The sequence below is a fragment of the Nycticebus coucang genome, chromosome 1 (assembly GCF_027406575.1).
Source record: "Nycticebus coucang isolate mNycCou1 chromosome 1, mNycCou1.pri, whole genome shotgun sequence".
NCBI lineage: Eukaryota > Metazoa > Chordata > Mammalia > Primates > Lorisidae > Nycticebus > Nycticebus coucang.
In genome coordinates, this window is record NC_069780.1 from 16481911 (window position 1) to 16505045 (window position 23135).

General features: G+C 43.4%; 1 protein-coding gene across 3 annotated transcripts in view; it reads left to right on the plus strand.

Moving 5' to 3' along the window:
- The window catches only part of AFF1 (ALF transcription elongation factor 1), a 204708-nt gene that overhangs the window by 13711 nt on the left and 167862 nt on the right, over positions 1-23135 (plus strand). The gene's annotated exons all lie outside the window — the stretch shown is intronic.

A 23135-nucleotide genomic window follows, 5' to 3' on the forward strand; every position in this document is an offset into this window, starting at 1 on the left:
CTGATTCAAAGATGTGCTGGTATTTAATTTTACAATATGTTTTCACAGAATTAAGTTTTTGTCATTTTACACTTAGGAAATTACTGGTGCTGGGACATGTTTGAAAATTTCAGTTTTCCCTAAATGAATTCAAACCTGTTAGACAAGCTAGCTACATATTATTTTTAAATCTCGCAATTTCTAAGTTTCTTAATGCATTTCTTTAAAATGTGTTACGTGACATTGGCATCCTAGTTCTGTGTTCAAGACACTGGTTCATATGGCACTGATATGGGAAAAGGCAGACTTGTTCAGCCTGTGCTGAAATGAATGTCATGGTGGATTGACCTCATGAGAGCCGTGAAGGAGGGAATTCTGACATTTTTATTTTATCCCTTTCATGCCTCTCCTCCTCCTTGCACTCTGCATGCACAGTGCAATGTCTTCTAGCACATACCAGGTACTAGGTGATCAGCATGGATGGAACAAGCATAAAAACTCTTTTTTTTTTTTTTGAGACAGAGTCTTACTTTGTCACCATCAGTAGAGTGCTGTGGTGTCACAGCTCACAACAACCTCAAACTTGGGTTGTCTTGCCTCAACATCCCAAGTAGCTATGCAAGTGCCCACCACATGCCTGGCTATTTTTAGAGACTGGGTCTCACTCTTGCTCAGGCTGGTCTCAAACTCCTGAGCTCAAGCTATCCACACACCTCGGCCTCCCAGAGTCCTAGGATTACAGGCATGAGCCACTGCACCCAGCCCATAAAATATTTTGAAGGAGATTAAAAGAACAAGTCATCTGACACCCAGAGAGAATTCTTATTATCACTGATTGATTTTTTTTTTTCTTTTTGTGGTTTTTGGCCAGGGCTGGGTTTGAACCCGCCACCTCCGGCATATGGGACTGGCGCCCTACTCCTTGAGCCACAGGCACCGCCCTCTTTTTTTTTTTTTTTTAGAGACAGAGTCTCTGGGCAGCACCTGTAGCTCAAGGAGTAGGGCACCGGCCCCATATACCAGAGATGGTGGGTTCAAACCCGGCCCTAGCCAAAAATAACTGCAAAAAAAAAAAAAAAAAAAAAAAGAGAGAGATAGAGTCTCACTTTGTAGAGTGCTGTGGCATCACTGCTCCAGCAATCCCCAGCTCTTGGGGTTAGGTGATTCTCTTGCCTCAGCCTCCCGAGTAGCTGGGACTACAGGCACCTGCCACAATGCCCAGCTATTTTTTTTTTTTTTTTTTTGACAGAGTCTCACTTATTAACCCTCGGTAGAGTACAGTGGCGTCACAGCAACCTCAAACTCTTGGGCTTAAACTATTCTCTTGCCTCAGCCTCCCGAATAGCTGGGTCTACAGGCGCCTGCCACAACCCCCAGCTATTTTTTTGTTGCAGTTTGGCCGGGGCTGGCTTTGAACCTACCACTCTCGGTATATGAGGCCGGTGTCCTACTCATTGAGGCACAGGCACTGCCCCTGATTGATTTTTTTTTTTTAATCTAAACTATTAGCTATTGAGAAACATATTTACGTATAAAAAGTGTAGGCTCAAACTCAGCTAGTATTTATTGAGTAAATGGATGGTGGTAACTACAATTCTAGGCTGGCCTGAATGCTTCCTTCCTCACCCTTTCTGATCCATTTAGGAATTTCTTCAGTTTCTGGTGGCCATGGTGGGGCTATTGTTAAATTTGGTATACACTCCTCCCCCACCAAAGGGAAGAGGGACCTGCTGGGGGTGGAGGAAGGAGCCCTTATTTGTCTTTAAGTTTGGAATGTTGAGTTACACATAGTTTTAATGGTGTTTTTTGGAACCAGAATCTTAATCTGTTAGCCCCTACAGTGGCCTCATCATAGTTCACAGCAGCCTCAAAATCCTGCGCTCAAGTGATGTTCCTACCTCAACCTCCGGAGTAGCTGGGACTACAAGTGTAGGCAGTGACGCCCAACTAATTTTTCTGTTTTTTTTTTTTTTCTTTTTGTAGAGACAGAGTATCACTTTATGGCCCTCGGTAGAGTGCCGTGGCATCACACAGCTCACAGCAACCTCCAACTCCTGGGCTTAAGCGATTCTCCTGCCTCAGCCTCCCGAGTAGCTGGGACTACAGGCGCCCGCCACAACGCCCAGCTATTTTTTGGTTGCAGTTCAGCCGGGGCCGGGTTTGAATCCGGTGGTATATGGGGCCGGTGCCTTACCGACTGAACCACAGGCGCCGCCCTAATTTTTCTGTTTTTAGTAGAGACAGACTCTTGCTCTTGCTCAGGGTGGTCTCCAATTCCTGAGCACTCTTGAGCCTTGGCCTCCCACAGTGCTAGGATTACCTGTGTGAGCTACCACTGCTCAACCTAAGTTTTGTTGTATTTATTTATTTATTGAGATAGAGTCTCACTTTGTTGTCCCAGGCTAGAGTGCCATGGCATCAGCATGGCTTACAGCAATCTCAAAATCCTGGGCTCAGGTAATCCCCTGCCTCAGCCTCCTGAGACTACAGGAAAAAACATTAGCCACCATGCCTGGCTAATTGTTCTATTTTTAGTAGAGATGGGGTCTCTTGCTCAGGCTGGTCTCAAATTCTTGACCCTTAGGTGGTCCTCTGGCTTTGGTCTCCCAGATGACAGGTGTGAGCCACCACACCTGGCCCAAGTTTCACATTTTTGTATAGTTAAATGTCTTGTCCTTTATGGATTCTGTCTTTGATTGTGCTTAGAAAGGTCTTTCCTACTCTAAGATTGTAAAATAATGTCATGTGTTCTTTGCTGGTACTTGTATAATTTCATTTTTGCATTTAAATCAGAATTTGTAAGCCAGTGGACGGATCTGGTCCACATGTGGGTTTTGACTGGACTCTCACAGTGTCCTGAAAGAAATTATCTGCCAGTGCTTTTTACATAACAATCTAGACTTCTGTCTTCTCATGAAAAACTGACCAACACTGGACTTGGCATATAGCATATTGCTCAGATAGAATTGAATAGCCACCGCTGTTTTAGATAGAGCATGGACTTTCTAATTCAGACCTTCCCATGTGGTATATGCTATCACATAAATACTTTTCAGGTATACCAAGATGTCTACCCTGCTCCCCAGTTCTACCAGAACTCCCACCTAATTTTCTCCAACTGACATTTGTCCATTTGCCCCAGAGAGACTTGATGTTTAAAAAAATAATAATAGGGCGGCGCCTGTGGCTCAAGGAGTAGGGTGCTGGTCCCATATGCTGGAGGTGGCGGGTTCAAACCCAGCCCCGGCCAAAAACCATAAAAAAAAAAAAATAATAATAATAATAAGCTGGACGTGGTGGCTCATGCCTGTAATCCTAGCATTCTGGGAGGCTGAGGCAGGTGAATAGCCTGAGCTCACAAGTTTGAGACCAGCCTGAGTAAAAGCAAGACACCATCTCTACTAAAAATAGAAAAACTGAGGCAAGAGGATCACTTGCGCCTGAGTTGGAGGTTGCTGTGAGCCATGATGCCATGGCACTCTACCCAGGGCGACAGCTTGAGACTCTGTTTCAAAAAAAATAAAAAATGTTTTGAGGCAGCACTCAGATGCTTTCTAGTTCATTAGAATTTTCCACACCACTGGATTCACACATTTAGTTAGCTGTTCGGCCCTCTTGCAACCCAATTTATACATCTCTGACACTTTAGTATTTTGATCCATCTCTAATTAACTGGGACATAAAGTATATGCTGTACATTTCCATATTAATAAGAACATGAAAAGATGGGGGATGTAAGTGAGCCATTTTTTTTTAAAGCAAAAAGCTATCGTTATAACATAATTTATTAAATCATCTATCTTTTCTCCAGTGATTTGAATGCTGTGTCTACCACACTCTTGGGTCTATTGTTGGACCGTCTTTTATACCAGTGACTGTGTCTTTTGGCAGTGGTGTCATGCTGTTCACTGTATCTTTATATGCCTTAATATTTAGGTAGATTTTTGATCATTGCCTTTTAGTTTTAGAATTTTCATGACTATTTCCATCTAATTATATTTCCCAGTATACTTTAAATTCGTCAAGTCATTAATCATTTTCTAGAAAAATTATTTTTTGGCATTTCGATTGGGGTTCCTTTGAATTCATCAGTTAGGGAAAGTGGACTTCTATAGACAATTAAAACTGGGTCTTGGCGGCGCCTGTGGCTCAGTGAGTAGGGCACCGGCCCCATATACCCAGGGTGGCGGGTTCAAACCCAGCCCCTGCAACCAAAAAATAGCCGGGCATTGTGGCGGGCGCCTGTAGTCCCAGCTGCTCGGGAGGCTGAGGCAGGAGAATCGCGTAAGCCAAAGAGCTAGAGGTTGCTGTGAGTCCTGTGAGGTCATGGCACTCTACTGAGGGCGGTAAAGTGAGACTCTGTCTCTACAAAAAAACAACAACAACAAAAAAAAAAACTGGGTCTTCTAACAGGAAAAAGTAGATATCAGGTTGGTGAAAATTTTAGGGGATGAATATAGTTTAAATTTCACTTGTAAGATTTTTGTGGAGTTATGATTTTTCAAAAATTTCTAGTTATTGACATTGTATCCAGTGTAATATCTGGTAGGTGAATTAGTTATTAATATAATGGTTAAGACTACTGTCAGTGGCGAGATTAAGATGGTATTTTTTTATTTATTTATTTTTTTGTAGAGACAGAGTCTCACTGTACCGCCCTCGGGTAGAGTGCCGTGGCGTCACACGGCTCACAGCAACCTCTAACTCTTGGGCTTACGCAATTCTCTTGCCTCAGCCTCCCCAGCAGCTGGGACTACAGGCGCCCACCACAACGCCCGGCTATTTTTTTGTTGCAGTTTGGCCGGGGCTGGGTTTGAACCCGCCACCCTCGGTATATGGGGCCGGCGCCCTACTCACTGAGCCACAGGCGCCGCCCCCTAAGATGGTATTTTATAATCTATTACTTCCATATATTTTTTGATATTGCTAATAAGTTTTAGGGAATAACTACTCTTTGTAATAACATTCTAGCAATTGCAAAGCTGTTTATATTATTTGTATTTATTTTGCCAGCTCCTCACCTGCCTGATCTGCTCTTTTTAATTTTTAATTTTTTTTTTTTAGTTTCAGTTTGTTGCCCTCAGTAGAGTACTGTGGCATTGTAGCTCACAGCAACCTCAGACTCTTGGCCTCAAGCAATTCCCTTGCCTTAGCCTCCCAAGTAGCTGGGACTATAGGTGCCTGCCACAATGCCCAGCTAGTTTTTTTATTTTTATTTTTTTTATTTTTAGAGATGGACTCAGGCTGTTCTCAAACTAGTGAGCTCAGGCAATCCACCCTCCCTGGTCTCCCAAGTGCTAAGATTATGGGCATGAGCCACCTTGCCCGGTCCCCACCTTTTAATTTTAATGTATAAATAGTAAATTTGGGGAAATCATAAATAGGACTTTATTTATTGATTTATTTATTTTTATTTATTTTTTCGAGACAGAGTCTCACTATGTCACCCCTCGGTAAATGCCATGGTGTCACAGCTCATAGTAACCTCAAACTCTTGGGCTTAAGAGCTTCTCTCGTCTCAGCCTCCCAAATAGCTGGGACGACAGGGACCTGCCACAGTGCCTGGCCATTTTTCTGTTGCAGTTGTCATTGTTGTTTAGCTGGCCCGGGCTGGGTTCGAACCCGCCAGCCTCGGGGTATGTGGCTGGTGGCCTAACCCCACTGAGCTACGGGCATCAAGCCACGATTGTATTTTTAATATACACCAATAACTCACTTGTTTAAATGTTTAATTATGATAGGTATTTAGTCTTTTAGTTGTCCAGAAAAACGTCAAATTCATGTGGAACTGGTCCAAGATTAGAACATATTTGCAAGGGAAACAGATGTGTGTTGAGTATGCAGCTCTAATCACTCAAAAAAATGAATAAAAGTCTGAGCATGAACCCTTATTTTGCTCAGGGGTATCAAAAGTCAAAGGTGTGGACAGAGTGTTAATGTCATGCACAAAGGTAATATTTATTTTAGTTCTTATAAATCATAAGCTTGTTATGTGAATTCCAGGTTTGTCAGCACTAGACACTATTGAATTTGAGCTCACTTATATTTCTCACACCTTCCCTTCTCCACCTTTTCTTTGGTTCTTCCTAAAAATTGTTATTAAATTATAAAGACAGACAAGGACAGACATGATTAACACAGTTCAATGCATTTTCAGAAAGTGAACAAACACACTTGTATAACAGATGAAGAGACAACAGTACCAGCTGTCCAGAAGCCCTGTCCTGTCCCCTGTTGGCTGCTATTTCCCTCAAAGGTCACCACTATTCTGATTTCTAGCATCTTATATTTACTTGTTTTGCCTGCTTGTCAATCTTATTTAAATCTAATCATATGGTATATACTCTTTTGTAAAAAGGTTCTGTTCAGTTTTGTTTGTATTAGTCAATCCTTTAACAATGTGACCAGGGGGGCGGCACCTGTGGCTCAGTGAGTAGGGCGCTGACCCCATATACCAAGGGTGGTGTGTTCAAACCCAGCCCTGGCCAAACTGCAACAAAAAATACCCGGGCGTTGTGGCGGGTGCCTGTAGTCCAGCTACTGTGGAGGCTGAGGCAAGAGAATCACCTAAGCCCAGGAGCTGGAGGTTGCTGTGAGTTGTGATGCCACAGCACTCTACCAAGGACAATAAAGTGAGACTCTGTCTCTACAAAAAAACAAAACAAAACAATGTGACAGGGAAGGGAGGGTAGGCGCCTAGAGGACCCCTCTCCCACCCCTTCCATGCATCTCTCTCCCAGGAATGGGGGAAACCCCAAATTTAACTACTAATCATCACTGTTGACTGGAAGCTTTGCTAATAACATAAACTGTGGATTAACACATTTTGTATGTTAAATGTATTATATACATTTTTTTTTAGAGACAGTCTTACTTTATCACCCTCAGTAGAGTGCTGTGGTGTCACACAGCTCACAGCAACCTCCAACTTCTGGGCTTAGACGATTCTCTTGCCTCAGCCTCCCTAGTAGCTGGGACTGCAGGTGCCCATCACAATGCCTGGCTATTTTTTTATTGTAGTTTGGCTGGGGCCGGGGGATTGAACCCACCAACCTGGGTATATGGGGCCGGCACCCTATCCACTGAGCCACAGGCACTGCCCTATATACTATATTTTTAAAATAAATTAAGCTAGAAAAAAATAATAAAATAAATTAAGCTAGAAAATAAAATGCTATTAAGAAAGTCATGGGCCAGGCTGCAGTGGCTTACGTCTGTAATCCTAGCACTCTAGGAGGCCGAGGCCAGTGGATTGCTTGAGCTCAGGAGTTCAAGACCACCCTAAACAAAAGTGACATCCCATCTCTATAAAAAATAGAAAAATTAGCTAGGATTGTGGCAGGCACCTATAATCTCAGCTACTCAGGAGGCTGAGGCCAGAGGATCGCTTGAGCCCAAAAATTACTTTTTTTTTTTTCCAAACTCTTGTGAACCCAAGTGTTTGTGCTTGCTGTGATGCCACAGCACTGTACCCAAGGTGACAGAGTGAGATTCTGTCTCTAAATAAATAAAATGATAAGGGAGAGAAAGGAAGTGGATTATTATAAAGGTCTTCACTGAGGAGGAGGAAGAGGAGAAAGAGGAGGGGTTCGTCTTACTCTTGGGTGGCACAGTAGAAGAAATCTGCGTATAACTGTATCACGGGACCCATACAGTTCAAACCTGTGTTCAAAGGTCAGCTGTATTTTCATTTCTTCTATCTAGTAAATTTAAACATCTCCATTTGTGTGTGTGTGTTTGAGGCAGGTCTCTCACTTTGTTCCCCTCAATAGAGTTCCGTGGCATCATAGCTCACTGGAACCTCAGACTCCTGGCTCGGGTAATCCTCTTGCCTCAGCCTCCCACGTAGTTCAGACTACATGTGCATGTCACCAGGCCCTGCTCATTTTTTCTGTTTTTAGTAGAGCAGGGTCTTGCTCTTGCTCTTGCTCAGGATGGTCTTGAACTCCTGACCTAAAACAATCCTCCCTTGTTAAGTGCTAGGATTATAGGCTTGAGCCACCCTGCCCGGCCGAGTTTTTTTCTTTTTTTTTTTTTCATCCTGGGTAGAGTGCCACGGCATCATAGCTCACAGTGACCTCAAACTCTTGGGCTCAAGTGATCCTCTTGCCTTAGCCTCCTGAGTAGCTGGGACTACAGGCACCTGCCACAGCGCCTGGCTATTTTTAGAGATGGGGTCTGACTCTGGCTGAGGCTGGTTTCAAACTCTTTTTTTTTTTATTATTATTATTAAATCATAGCTGTGTACATTAATGCAATCATGGGGCACCATACACTGGTTTTATATACCATTTGACATGTTTTCATCACACTGGTTAACATAGCCTTCCTGGCATTTTCTTAGTTATTGTGTTGAGACATTTACATTCTACATTTAGTAAGTTTTACATGTACCCTTGTACGATGCACTGTAGGTGTGGTCCCACCAATCACCCTCCCTCCGCTCATCCTCCCCCATTCCCTCCCCTCTCTCTCCCCCTTCCCCATATTCTTAGGTTATAATTGGGTTGTAGCTTTCATATAAAAGCTATAAATTAGTTTCATAGGGCTGAATACATTGGATACTTTTTCTTCCATTCTTGAGATACTTTGGTTTCACACTCTTGAGCTCAAGCAATCCACCCACGTAGACCTCCCAGAATGCCAGGATTACAGTTGTGAGCCATCTCGCCCCGCCTCTGGCTGAGTTATTTTGATTGAGAAGTGAAACTAGGGCTGGGTGTGGTGGCTCACACCTGTAATCCTAGCATTCTGGGAAGTCTAGGCAGGTGGAATGCTTGAGGTCAAAGTTTGACAACAGTTTGAGACCAGCCTGAGCCAGAGTGAGACCTGGTCTTTACAAATAGCTGGGAGTTGTGTGGCAAGCATCTGTAGTCCCAGAGAATCGCTTAAGCCCAAGAGTTTGAGGTTGCTGTGAGCTGTGCTGCCACAGCCCTGGGCAGGGTGACATAGTGAGACTCTGCCTCAAAAAACAAACAAAAAAGAAGTGAAACTAAGATGTGTTTTGTTTCCATGGGTTTACAAGTCAACCCAAATGCCACTTGTAAGAGAAGGTTCAGATTGATCAGGATAAACAAATTATTACCTGTTGATTGAGGAAGGATCTTGTTCTGTTGCCTGTGCTAGAGTGTAATGGTTTTATTACAGCACAGTGCAATCTCAAACTCATGGGTTTAGGGAATCCTCCTGCTTCAGTCTTCTGAGTAACTGGAACTCCTGCCACTGTGCCTGGATAATTTTCTATTTTTTGTAGAAAAATGTTTCCCAGGCTGGTTTTGAACCCCTCACCTCAAGTGGTCTTCCTGCTTTGGTCTCCCAACGTGCTGGGACCACAGTCATGAGGCTGCCTCAGCCATCTGTTACCTTTACCTGAATATATTTGAATTCATGCTACATTTTAAATTGCTTTATCTGTGAATAGTGTTCCCCCCCTTACAGTTTCCAATTACTTTTCTTTTTCCTTACTAAGAGAGAGAAAGTGCCTTTTTGCCATTTCACTAACATATTCCCCTTCCTACCCTTTTATATCAATTGCTGGAAATTTCTCATTTTCTTTTTGAATTCCTGAAACCAAAATTAATTTTTGCAAAATATGTGCTACATTATGTTCTTATGAAATTGGGCCCAGGTAATTGAAGGGAGAGGGATACATTGTGGGAAATTTTTACTCAACAATTGGGGAAACATGCTAAAATAAAGAGCATGAGAGAAATTTGATGTTGTGTTATACCACCAAATTAGTAGGACACAATTTTATTCTCTTTGGCCATTAGGGTGGGTATTTTCTTATAAGTATTTTAGGGGCGGCGCCTGTGGCTCAGTTGGTAGGGTGCCGGCCCCATATACTGAGGGTGGTGGGTTCAAACCCGGCCCCGGCCAAACTGCAACCAAAAAATAGCCGGACGTTGTGGCGGGCACCTGTAGTCCCAGCTACTCGGGAGGCTGAGGCAAGAGAATCGCTTAAGCCCAGGAGTTGGAGGTTGCTGTGAGCTGTGTGAGGCCACAGCACTCTACCGAGGGCCATAAAGTGAAACTCTGTCTCTACAAAAAAAAAAAAAAGTATTTTAGGAGATTTGCTGATATGCTTTTCAGTATTTGGGAGGATCTGACGGACTGAGTTTTGTGAACTGTGAAACGTGTTGTAACACTGTAGCCCTCTTCTTCCATTGGAGAATCTGAAATAATATTTGACTTTCCTAATTGAGAAGAGTCCTCAATTAGTGAGGAAGCCACAAGGTGTTAAACAGATTAACACCTATTACCTGGGCAGGGTTTCTTTGTGTGAGTAAATAAGGGACCAACTCCCAGATGCTTATTGGACAGATTAATGGCTGAAGGCCATGTTTTCCTGAAATAGCGATTGGTCTGGGAATCGTAAATAATCTGCAACTGGAATTGTGAAATGGGGCAAGAAGGTGGTTTCCTATATTTTCTAAATGAAGTATTTTCTGGCCTAACTTACAACTGCAGTCATGTTTCTTATACAAAGCACCTTGTTTTCCTTTATTTTAGAAAATGATTGCTGTTTGTGTCACTGTCACGTAATTGAAGTTCAGCCACTGATGGGTTTAGAAGAGTTTAGCTTCAGAATTATCCTAGAACGAAGGAAACTTTTTTTCTTGAGCTAGTTATATCCTAAAAGAACAGTTAAATCTTGAGAGGAAAAAAAAGAGGAAACCTTAGAATTAATTGCGGAGTAATTTCAGCAGTAAAATTCATTGTCCTATCATTATATGTCATGATATAGCAAGTTAAATATGAGACTCTGGCATCAGCTTGTGCTGAGACCTCTTCTCTGTCATGGTTAACTTTTAAAGTCTCCTTAAAATGGGAATAAGGAAAATGATGCCTGTAGGGCAGCGTCTGTGGCTCAGCAGGTAGGGCGCTGGCCCCATTTACCCAGGGTGGCAGGTTCAAACCTGGCCCTGGCCAAATTGCAACAAAAATATAGCTGGGCGTTGTGGCAGGTGCCTGTAGTCCCAGCTACTCAGGAGGCTGAGGCAAGAGAATCGCCTGAGCCCAGGAGTCGGAGGTTGTGTGAACTGTGTGACGCCACAGCACTCTACCGAGGGCGACAAAATCAGACTCTGTCTCTTTTTTTTTTTCTTTTGTAGCGACAGAGTCCCACCTTATCGCCCTTGGTAGAGTGCTGTGGTGTCACACAGCTCACAGCAACCTCCAAATCCTTGGGCTTAGGCGATTCTCTTGACTGAGCCTCCCAAGTAGCTGGGACTACAGGCGCCCGCCACAATGCCCGGCTATTTTTTTTTTGTTGTTGCAGTTTGGCTGGGGCTGGGCTTGAACCCGCCACCCTCGGCATATGAGGCCGGTGCCCTACCTGCTGAGCCACAGGCGCCACCCGAGACTCTGTCTCTACAAAAAAAAAAAAAAAAAAGAATGATGCCTGTAAATTACTTATCACAGTGCCTGGAACATCATAAATTCCTCAGTAAATTATTAATTTTGCTACTCAGGTGATGATGGTAGAATGGTGGGTTTCAGGGGAGACAGTAGCTTCCTTAATTCTACCTCAAGGGGGAAGGCTTTGTGTTGAAGAGCTCCCTTTGTGAGCTTCTCCAGGAATAGCAATTTATAGGAAGGAGAATGATTGGGAAACAGACCTTAAAAAACAAGACAGAAAGTGTGTGTGTATTTGCAGTGCAATGCCCTTAAAAAGGTATTCCTAGGTTGTATTTTACACTTAATATTTGCTATGGGATTGTCCTAAATCACAACATATGAGAAAAGACTGCTACATAGTATTTACTCTTCTGCAAGTGGCATAGTTCTGTTTTTTTTTTTGAGACAGTCTCTCAAGATGTCTGTCCCCCTGGATAGAGTGCTGTGACATCATAGCTCACAGCAACCTCCAACTCTTGGGCTCAAGTGATCCTCTTGCCTCAGTTTTTCTATTTTTTAGTAGAGATGGGGGTCTCAATTTTGCTGTGGCTGGTCTCTAACTCATGAGCTCAGGCAATCCACCCACCTTGGCCTCCCAAGTGCTGGGATTACAGGTGTGAGCCACTGCACCCAGCTTCTTATATGCTTTTTAAAAATTTTTATTTATTTATTTTGAGACAGGTTCTCACTCTGTTGTCTGGGCTTTTTTTCATCATAGCTCACTGCAACCTCCAGTTTCTGGGCTCAAGCAATCCTCTGTCTCATCCTCCCAAGTAGCTGGGACTACAAGCACCTACCACAACACTTGGCTATTTTTTCTATTTTTAGTAGAGATGGGGTCTCACTCTTGCTCAGGCTGGTCTTTGAACCCCTGAGCTCAAGCAACCCATCCACAGTGTTAGAATTATAGGTGTGAGCCACCTTGCTCAGCCTAAGTATAACAATTTAGTGACTTTTTGTAACTTGACTGAGTTCTATAATCCAATCTTTTTTTTCAAAGAGACAGAGTCTTATTTTATCACCCTCGGTAGAGTGCTGTGGCATCACACAGCTCACAGCAACCTCTAGTTACTAGGCTTAGGCGATTCTCTTGCCTTAGCCTCCCAAATAGCTGGGACTGTAGGCGCCTGCCACAATGCCCGGCTATTTTTTTGTTGCTGTTTGGCCTGGGCCGGGTTTGAACCCGGCACCCTTGGTATATGGGGCCAGCCCCCTACTCAATGAGCCACAGGGGCCACCCTGTAATCCAATTTTAGAACATAATAGATGAAACTATAAATTTATAGTTAATCCTATTCTCAGTGGGGGGTGGTGACTCACCTGTAATCTTAGCACTTTGGGAGGCCTAGGCAGGAGGATTGTTTGAGGGTAGGAATTTGAGTGAAACCCTTTCCCATGCTCAAACCTGGTAATCATTAATCCATTTAATATGTCTGCCTATTCTGCTCACTTCCTATAAATGCAGTCATATAAGATGTGAGTTTTCGTGACTGGCTTCTTTTTAGCATCAAGTTTTCTAGGTTCATCCCTGTTGTAGTTCATATCAGAATTTCTCTCCTTTCTTATTGCCAAACAATACTATTTACCAGTTGATAGACTATTAGGTTGTATTGACTTTTTTTGCTATTATAAACAATGTTGAATATATGATTTTTATTTTTATTGAGTTTAGGAGAGGAATTGCTTGTCAGGTGTCTGTTTAGAGTCACCGTGAGGTTATTGTAAGCTCACAAATCAGTGTTCCCATGGGTCAGTTATAAATTTATTTGCATGTGTTTTTTCTCTGTCTTTAGCCCCTGTCCCTCTATGAATACCGAAAGTCAGAGGAGAATGAATTAGATTAGTGCCTTTAGTAAAATGTCAGCTAGTTGGCACTGTATTGTTTTATTTTATTTTTTTTGAGACAGTCTCACTATGTTGCCCTCAGTAGAGTGTGTGGCATCACAGCTCGCAGCAACCTCAAACTCTTGGGCTTAAGCAATTCTCTTGCCTCAGCCTCCCAAGTAGCTGGGACTACAGGTGCCCGCCACAACACCCAGCTATTTTTTTGTTGCAGTTGTCATTGTTGTTTAGCAGGCCTGGCCAGGCTTGAACCCACCAGCCTTGGTGTATGTGGCTGGTGCCCTACTCACTAAGCTATGTGCGCCCAGCCTGCACTGTATTGTTTTAGGTGACACCTTGGACCAGGTGGTGGATAAGATAGACATTGGGTTGAATTACTTAGCATTCCTCTGTCTTTGTAGGAATATCAGCTGTGTACTGTCTTGGGTGGGGAAGAACCTTTTTCTTCCTTCTGGAGGGCTTCAATTGTAAGGGCTTTTCTTCTGAACCTATAGCAGTCAGCCTCTGGAATCTGTGAAACAGGGTTAGGAAGAAGAGAATTTCAGTTTCGTTTTCACCTGATTTTCAGAAGCTGGGTTTTTTTTCTATGCCTCACAATGGCCCTGTGACGTATTCAGATTAGTATCCTCATTTTACACTAGAGGTAAAATTCACATGGCTGAATGTGTGAATCAGACTGTAGGGAATTACTGGGGCAACTAGTTTGGGGGTTTGAGGAGGAAAATTTTGATTTCTACACTAAATAACATTAGTTTTGTTTCTGTGTTTAAACCAGTCCCGATACTTTCATCAGAACCTGTCATGTAACTTCATTTTTATTGCTTTTATAAGATTTTAAAACATTGCTAGAAGATTGATTGTATATATTTATCTAGGTAAAATGTTATTAGATATAGTAAATGGACAGGTTTCATTGTAAGTATTGAAAGCATGAAGCGGTCTAAGATTTCTCGTTAAGGAGAATCAGGTCTAGAAGTTATGAAAGAAAGAAGGAAGGAAGAGAAAAAAATCCCATGCATTATAGCAACAGTAAAGACAGCACAAATACAGGCCCTGACTGGGTGCGATAACCTAACTTAGTACAGGGCTGAGCAGTTATTACTCCCTTTTTTCCCTCTTCTTCACTTTACAAGAAATTTTTTTTTTTTTTTTTTTTTTTTTTGTGGTTTTTGGCCGGGCTGGGTTTGAACCCGCCACCTCCGGCATTTGGGACCAGCACCCTACTCCTTGAGCCACAGGCGCCGCCCTACAAGAAATTTTTTTATGATGGAAATACTCAGGTATTAGTAGAAGTAAGGAGACCATTTAGCTAATATTCAAATACCCTTTTCTCAAGATTTTGCCCTACTTTTAAAAAATGCTATTCTCTTTCTTTTTTCCTTCATTTTTCTGAAGGATGTTAACTCCTGCGTATTTTTTGTGCCTCTCTAAACATATATGGATATTTATTTATTTATTTATTTATTTTTGTAGAGACAGAGTCTCACTTTATGGCCCTCTGTAGAGTGCCGTGGCCTTACACAGCTCACAGCAACCTCCAACTCCTGGGCTTACGCGATTCTTTTGCCTCAGCCTCCTGAGCAGCTGGGACTACAGGCGCCCGCCACAACGCCCGGCTATTTTTTGGTTGCAGTTTGGCCAGGGCTGGGTTTGAACCCGCCACCCTTGGCATATGGGGCCGGCGCCTTACCAACTGAGCCACAGGCGCTGCCCCATATATGGATATTTCTTTTCATAGCTATTTCTCTGCATGCCAGTTTTATACCTGATAAAATGAGCATCTAGGATCCATCTATCACCTAGCCCTTATCGAAACTTTTCAGAGTTTTAAAGTCTCTTAAAATTGTTTTCATCCTGATTCAAGCAAACCAAAGTTCATGTGTTACATGAAATTTTGTCTCGAGTCCCAATCTAGAGCATTTGCCCTGTGTGCGTGTGGGGTGGGGGCCTTGACCAGCTGAGGAGGCTGAGCTGAGTGTATCTTCCACTGTGTGGATTTCTTTGATTCCTGTTACTGTGTTTAACTCGTTATTACCCTAGGGAGTGGTTCTCAGTTGAAGGCAGTAGTGCCCCCTCCCCCGCCCCCTTCTGGGGAGCATTTGGCCATGTCTGGAGAGATTTTTCGCTGTCACAATCTGGATGCTGCTAAATTGCTGACAGCACCCACCCCAGGGAATTTTCTGACTCCTAATGCAGCGGTTCTCAACCTGTGGATTGCGACCCCTTTGGACTGTATTAAAGGGTTGCAGCATTAGGAAGGTTGAGAACCACTGTCCTAATGTCAGTAGTGTGAAAGCTGAGAAATCTCCAGTTCTCCTTCCTGCATTTCCTGAAGAATGGAAGTGAGCTCAAAAGCTTGGTGAATTTATTTATTTATTTATTTATTTATTTATTTTTCTTTTTAAAAAATCCATTTATTTATTTATTTATTTTTGAGACAGAGTCTTGGCTATGTTGCCCGGCCTAGTGCAACAGCAGCATTAGCTCCACTGCAGCCTCAAACTCAAGCCATCCTCCTATCTCAGCCTTCCTAGTGGCTAGGGCTACAGGCATGCACCACCTGGTTCAGCTACCATCATTTTTCTGTTCTTTGTAGAGATTGGATCTTGCTCAGGCTGGTTTCAAAGAACTCTTGGCCTCAAGCGACCCTCACACCTTGGATTCCCAAAGTGCTAGGATTGCAGACATGAGCCACCTCCCACGCGACTGAGATTTAAGACAAATCTTTTTGCTTAAAATAGTTTAATTGTTCACGAGTGCTGCTGCTCTTGTATCTTGGTCTGGGTGCTGGTTATAAGGCTGCATTACTTTGTGAAAATTCCTGTCTGAGCTGTGTACTTTAAAAAGTATATTTTGTATTTAAATTTTTAAAGTTTACTTTATAAAAAACTAACCCCCTGCTTAGTTGTTTGACCACCAGCTAACACTTCTTAGATACCTCAAAAAATCTTTATATTCTCTTTACTTTTTAAAATTTTCTTAATACTCATTTCCTTTTAACATGAGAGGCTGGTAAAGATGCGGAGAAATGGGTGCCTGTTGACCTCATGGATGGGATGTTGACTGTTGGTTTGGGCTAAGTCAGAATGCTGCTACATTCTCTGCTCCGGGCAAAATTGCAGCGTTGCCCTAAGGGCAGGGGACACCTGAATGCTAAGTTATATGAGGCCACTTGGGCTTTCTCTGAATGCTTAAAGGAAAGAGAAAGTCATTCCAGATGGGCTGGTTGAAAAGAGGAGGTTGCCTTTCTCGAGCGGTGGGGTTTGAGAAAGGGAAATCTGGGCAGAAAGAATCAGTGAAGGTGAGGAATGCTTGAGGGGTGTGCTGGGAACCTTTTCCTGAGAGATGTCTTAAAGCCAGCTTCTCTCTCCTGTCTCTGATAAATAATTGGAAGGAAAGGCGATGAATTTTTTTCTCCTGACAGTTGGTTCTTACTGGGGGCCAGGGCCTCGTTTGCAAATGAAAGGGCTGCTGTTGAAGAAGTGGCAATCACAATGGGCCCTGACTCTTTTCACATCAAAGTGTAAAAGAATCTCCCGGGGTGATAAATGGGCGCTGCTGGACTCATTACTAGTAAACAAAGCTGAGGGATGACCTCTACATTTTTTTTAATTAAAAGAAAACAGGGTTTCCTAGTGGTGAGTGTGGGGCTGCTCTTCCTTTGAATTTTGACTGTTCACACTGGAAAAGATCTTTGTTAAGATTATGAGGGAGCTGTTACCGGTACCCAGGGTTCGCCCCGAATGTCAGATACCACTGGAAAAAAATGTGTTGTGCCTAGGGGTCGCCGCACAGGTGTCCTCGTGTTGAGAACTGAAGTGTTCTGGGTTCAGCTGTGTTTTAGTTACAAGGAGGAGGGACAGGGTGGAATTTCTGAGCCCTGTTCCTCTGGGGAGACTGAGGGCTTAGATCTCTCCTTGGCTCCCTTTCCTACCCAACATCGGGAGGAAAACTCCTTTACCTCTGTGCAGTGTAGAGAAAGGTCAGTTTTGAAGTAAATTCTTCGCTCTTCATAAAAGCAATCCAAAGGCAATTGTTTTAAGATTTACATTTCAAGTTTAAAGATAGGATTCCTTTTATTAGTTTAGTTACAGGGCTTTGCTTGTAATCAAAACCTTTAACCATAACTATTGTGTGTGAACACTTTATCATATCAGAAGCAACCGAATTAAAAAATAGCATTTTATGGAATGCAGACTTGGAAGCTGCTGTCTAAGTCAGCCCTGCAGCTGAAGGTTCACCGTCCGCAGACTCCCCTCTTTGTGCAGTCACCTTCCCACCGAGCTTATCTCTTGCTGTTTTTTTCACTTGGGTCCTCTGCTGCAGTCTGTTCAAACCCTAACCAGATTTCAAACAACTGCCCTTTGTAACCCGAGTGGGGGTAGTAAGGCGTCAGGCACCCAAGAATTCTAATGTGTTTACTGACTTTCCAAATGTTTGGTAATCACCTTCTGAGTCTCTCTTCCAAACAAGTTGTAAGATGTGGGAGAGGCAGAGGTCACAGCCGGAGAGGGGAGAGGAGCACAGCAGCCCTCCTGGTTGGCAAAGAGACGCCATCCTGCAGCTGAGATGTTTTCAGCTATAGATAAGAGAGTGTTCGAGGCCTTCCATTCCCCTTTGATAGCAGAATGTTGAGAACGTGGGAGACAGTTTGTGAGCACAGATGCCACAAGAATAAAGCGACTGGTATCTAATGAGCACGGTGTCCAGACTGTGCTAAGTATGTGACAGGCATGCTTTCATTTTAATCTCACACCTCCCTGCGAGGTTACATTTTGTAGATGAAGAAAGGAAAGGAAAGGTTAACTGACTCATCAGGGGCAGTTAGGCCGGGTTCCTTCTGTCGCTGGCTGACAGTCCTCAAGCCTCTGTTTCACATTGCCTCCTGAGAAGCTGGTGGCAGGCAAATACTTTCTGAGCTCTGGTTTAAAACTCGGAGGCTTGGGCCAGAGATCCTCTCTAGTTAACTGTTTTCTGTGCTGATGTCTTAAATTAGATAAAAGATCGTTTCTGGAGATGGTTCCGCGGAGGCTGTAGTAGTCAGAGAAGCGGCATCTTTTCCAAATAGTGAAGGAACAAGGTGATTTCCTTACCATGGATAATGGAGGGGGGTAGGCAAGAAAGGATGGCAGGGGGTAAGGTGGGTGACTAACGAGCCATATGGCAGGAAGAAGACTCAAAGGTTGGTTAATGAAAAGAATTTTACGGGATGGAGGTGGTGCCCATCCTAAGTTAGACTCTTCTCGGAGCTGTTTCCATCCCTGCAGTGAGAGGATCTGTGCTCTTGGACAGTGCTTTGTGATCTGTTACAGCATTGCACAGATGTCAGGTGGTGGCCCTGCTAATAAATCAACCTCTCAACAGTTAGAAGTTGTAGCTGTAGCAGTTCTTATTTTAGATAATCTCTCAACATCCGGCAGTGGCTTACTGTCCCCGCAGTAAGTAATTGATGCCCAAGATCTGAAACTGTCCTTAAAGAATGAAGGTGTTGATTTTCTGGTAGGACAGAATATTTTATAAATGAGAGTGGAGGATAGATCTTATTTGTCTAAAAAATATATTTAAAAACACATGTCCTTTAACTGTGTGTCATGAACAAAGCCAGAGTTGAAAGCAAAGGGAATGAATGGAGTGAGATGGGAGGATATTTGGAATTCTTCTTGATATTATTGTAACTTTTCCTTTTGGTCCTCATGTCCTCAACCTACAGGAGTGACTGTGGTGAGTGGAACACTGGGACCTTATCACTAAATTTTCACCTAGAGAGGCAGGTAGACCAAGTTCAAGGGGAAGAGAGTGTGCTTTTAAATCAGACCTGGTTTGAATTCTAGTCCTCCTAGACATGCAGTGTTGGGCATGTAACCTCGCCAAACTTCAGTTCCCTCATCTGTAAAATAAGAATAATAATCCAGGGTGGCGCCTATGGCTCAAGGAGTAGGGCCCTGGTCCCATATGCCGGAGGTGGTGGGTTCAAACCCAGCCCCAGCCAAAAACCAAAAAAAAAAAAAAAAAAAAAGAACAATCATCCAAATTAAATGCACTTTAAAAAAAACCCCACAGAGTGCCTGGTGGCATTGACGTGTTGCTCAATATATATTAATTTTCTTCCCTTTGTGTTGACCTGCCTTTGATAATTTCAGTGATTAGGGCTTGGACAATTTGAACCTTATGGATGTTCCTAAAACTGAGAGGTTTAAAGTGGAAGACATTATTCTTAGTAAAGCATCACAAGAATGGAGAAGCATGAATCCTATGTACTCAATTTTGATATAAGGACAATTAAGTTTATGGGGGGGAGGAAAAGCAGAGAGAGGGAAGGAGGGAGGGGGTGGGGCCTTGGTGTGTGCCACACCTTCTGGGGGCAAGACATGATTGCAAGAGGGACTTTACCTAAGAAATGCAATCAGTGTAACCTGGCTTATTGTACCCTCAATGCATCCCCAACAATAAAAAAAAAACAAAAAACAAAAAACTGAGAGGTTTAAAAGGCTGGATTCCACTTGGCAGTATGGGGAAAGCAGCCGTCCTGTGCTGAGCCCAGCTCTGAAGCGCTGTCTGTGGTCAGTGTCTGGCAGGGCGTGTTGATTGTTTAATCACATGTTCCTGCAACCATGGCTCAGATGAAGAAATATGATTTTTGTTTGTTATTATGGAACTTAAACACACACACACACTTTTTATTTTTTTAAACAGAGTCTCATTTTGTTGCCCCGGTAGAGTACTGTGGTGTCATAACTCATAGCAACCTCAAACTCCTGGGCTCAAGCAATCCTCTTGCCTCAGCCTCCCAACTAGCTAGGACTACAGGTGCCTACCACAATGCCTGGCTATTTTTAGAGGGGTTTCATTCTTGTTCAGGCCTGTCTCCAACTCCTGAGCTCAAGCAATCCACTCTCCTTGGCCTCCCAGAGCACTAAGATTATAGGCATGAGCCACCTCGCCAGGCCATGGAACTTATATTATTAAGCATTTGGGAAATTTAAAATGATAGGTGATGCTGTGAATTAATTTGTGAATAAGATCCTTATTTCACATTCACTATTAAAATATTACATTAATATATAGTTTAGGGTATACATCAAAAGTATGGATAACTATGTATAAGGAAAGTAGTACCCTTTTAAGTAAATAGAAATTATGTATTTGCCTCAGGTTAGCTTGATTTTAAATGGAAGTTCTCTATTCTCAAGATAATCCAAGATTCACCTATTCATTCAACAAAGACCGGGGGAGAGCCTTTGATGTCAAAAGTATATCTCCTGGGCGGCACCTGTGGCTCAAGGAGTAGGGCGCTGGTCCCATATGCCGGAGGTGGCAGGTTTAAACCCAGCCCCGGCCAAAAACCAAAAAAAAAAAAAGTATATCTCCTAGGAGTTGGGGATGGGATGGGAAGAGAAACTGGTACTATAGGGAGGGAAGGAAGTGGGGTGGGACTGAGCTAGTCCACCAGGAGCTCACACTAGAACTTGCATCCTAGTTATTAAGCACAGGTGTTACCATCAAGTGATTTCATCTAATGCTTTAAACTTTTTCAAAGCTTATTCATAGTCAAGTGTATTTTATGAGGTAGGTGAGGCAGCTATTTCTATTTGCAGCTTAAAGGGGTTAATGATTTTCCTACAATCCAAGGTTAACAATAAAACTGTTCTCTCAGCCTGAACGGAGTTTTTTTTTTTTTTTTCTTCACTCTATCACCCTTGGTAGTGTGCTGTGGCGTCACACAGCTCACAGCAACCTCCAACTCCTGGGCTTAGGCGATTCTCTTGGCTAAGCCTCCTGAGTATCTGGGACTACAGGCCCCTGCCACAAGGCCCGGCTATTTTTTTGTTGCAGTTTGAACCTACCACCCTCAGTATATGGGGCCTGCGCCCTACTCACTGAGCTACAGGCACAGCCCCATGGAATGAGTTTTCTCCCTTTCCCAGCTCCCCAGTCTGTCAAAATCTTACTCATCCTTCAAAGTTCAGCTGAAATACCCCTTACCTCCCCAAAATACCACCTCTTTTTACTCTAGTCACTCGAAAAATTTGTTGTTCTTTTTGTGCTCTCCAACTTTGCCTTTTCTTCTGTGTCAGATTTCAGTGTAATGCATCTCTGTTCCAGATTCACCCTTCAGTACCTGCTTTGCGATAATGGACTCTACGCATTTCCGCTTTACAGTGAGCACGGTGTTACGCTTTGCCAGTAGAGGGTGCTGGAGGGATGTTGCTGGGGTCAGGGTTCTGGGTGCTGCCTTTCCTTGTTTATGCCGCACAGTCCGCCAGTGTAGGTAAGGAGTGTGTACATCGGTGGTGCTCTGCCCAGCCAGGTACCCCAGAGCACGCAGTCCCTTGGTGCTCTTGGATCCTCCACTGGGGTTCCGCAACCACTTCACCTTGGGACTCCCAGTGCAGACACACTGGTGCGCTCCAGCCTAACAGAGGTGCCCAACTCCCTTGTGCACCTGCTACCAGCCTCTGCTCACCTGCACCCCAGAGGGGCACGTCCTGCAGCTCAGCTAGTGTAGACCTGTTTTTGTGACCTTCTTTCCATCCAGTAGCTACAACCACAACCTGTCCAATTTGGAGGAGGGACCCTTTTTTCTTTTTTCTTTTTCTTTTTTTTTGAGACAGAGCCTCAAGTTGTCACCCTGGGTAGAGTGCCATGGCATCACAGCTCACAGCAACCTCCAACTCCGGGGCTCAAGTGATTCTCCTGCCTCCACCTCCCACGTAGCTGGGACTATATAGGCACCTATCACAGCACCTGGTTATTTTTTGGTGCAGTTGTCATTGTTGTTTGGCAGGACCGGGCTGGATTCAAACCCACCAGCTCAGATGTATGTGGCTGGTGCCTTAGCCGTTTGAGCCACAGGCACCAAGCCAGGGACCCTTTTTTCAAAGTTTGCCTTTTCTTAGGGTCCTTTCAGTCCTTGGGCCCCTTGAGAGTGCTTTTAACATCTTTAAGGCTATTTCCCCCATTATCATTTATTTTTTTGTCCTTTTGTTGAGACAGAGTCTTACTCATTGCCCTGGGTAGATTGCTGTGGCATCACTGCTCACAGCAACCTCAGACTCATGGTTCAAGTGATTCTCTTGCCTCAGCCTCCCAAGTAGCTGGAACTACAGATGCCCACCACAACTCATAGCTGTTTTATTTTTATTATTTTTTTTTATTCTTTTCATGGCTATTTTTAGACGAGGTCTTACTCTTTACTCAGGCTAGTTTTTGAACTCCTGATCTCAAGCAATTCACCTGCCTTGGCCTCACAGAGTGCTAGGATTACAGGTGTGAGCCATAGTGCCAGGCGCTGTTTTTCACATTTTTATTTTTTGAGACAGAATCTCATCTGACTTTCTTGACCACAGTAGAGTGCTATGGCATCATAGCTCACAAAAACCTCAAACTCCTGGGTTCAAGTGATTGATTCTCTTGCCTCATTCCCCAAGTAGCTGGGACTACAGCTGTCTGCTACAACACCTGGCTAGTTTTTTTCTATTTTTAGTAGAGTTGGGGTTTTGCTCTATCTCAGGCTGGTCTCAATTCCTGAGCTCAGGCAATCCTCTCACCTCAGCTTCCCAGAGTGCTGGGATTATAGGTGTGAGCCACCGCGCCAGGCCTGTATTTAATACTTTTTGACATTGAACATCTGTTCACATTATTATGTGGTTTCTCTCTCCTGGTTAGACTTGGACTACTAGAACCTGTAGTGCTTTCCTTCATTCGGATCATCTGTTTAAATTGTCAACTTTACATCAGAAGCCTCTTTAATCCTTCAGCATTATAAATCTGTGCTTTACAAAGAACCAGCAATTAATGGGGTGATTTAAGTTTGCTGCCATTAGAATTGCTGTCATAAAGAGCCTGAGAAGTGGTGATGTGGAGGGTGGTTGTAATGGGTATTTATTTAACCTTTCTTGGAAAAACAACCCAAA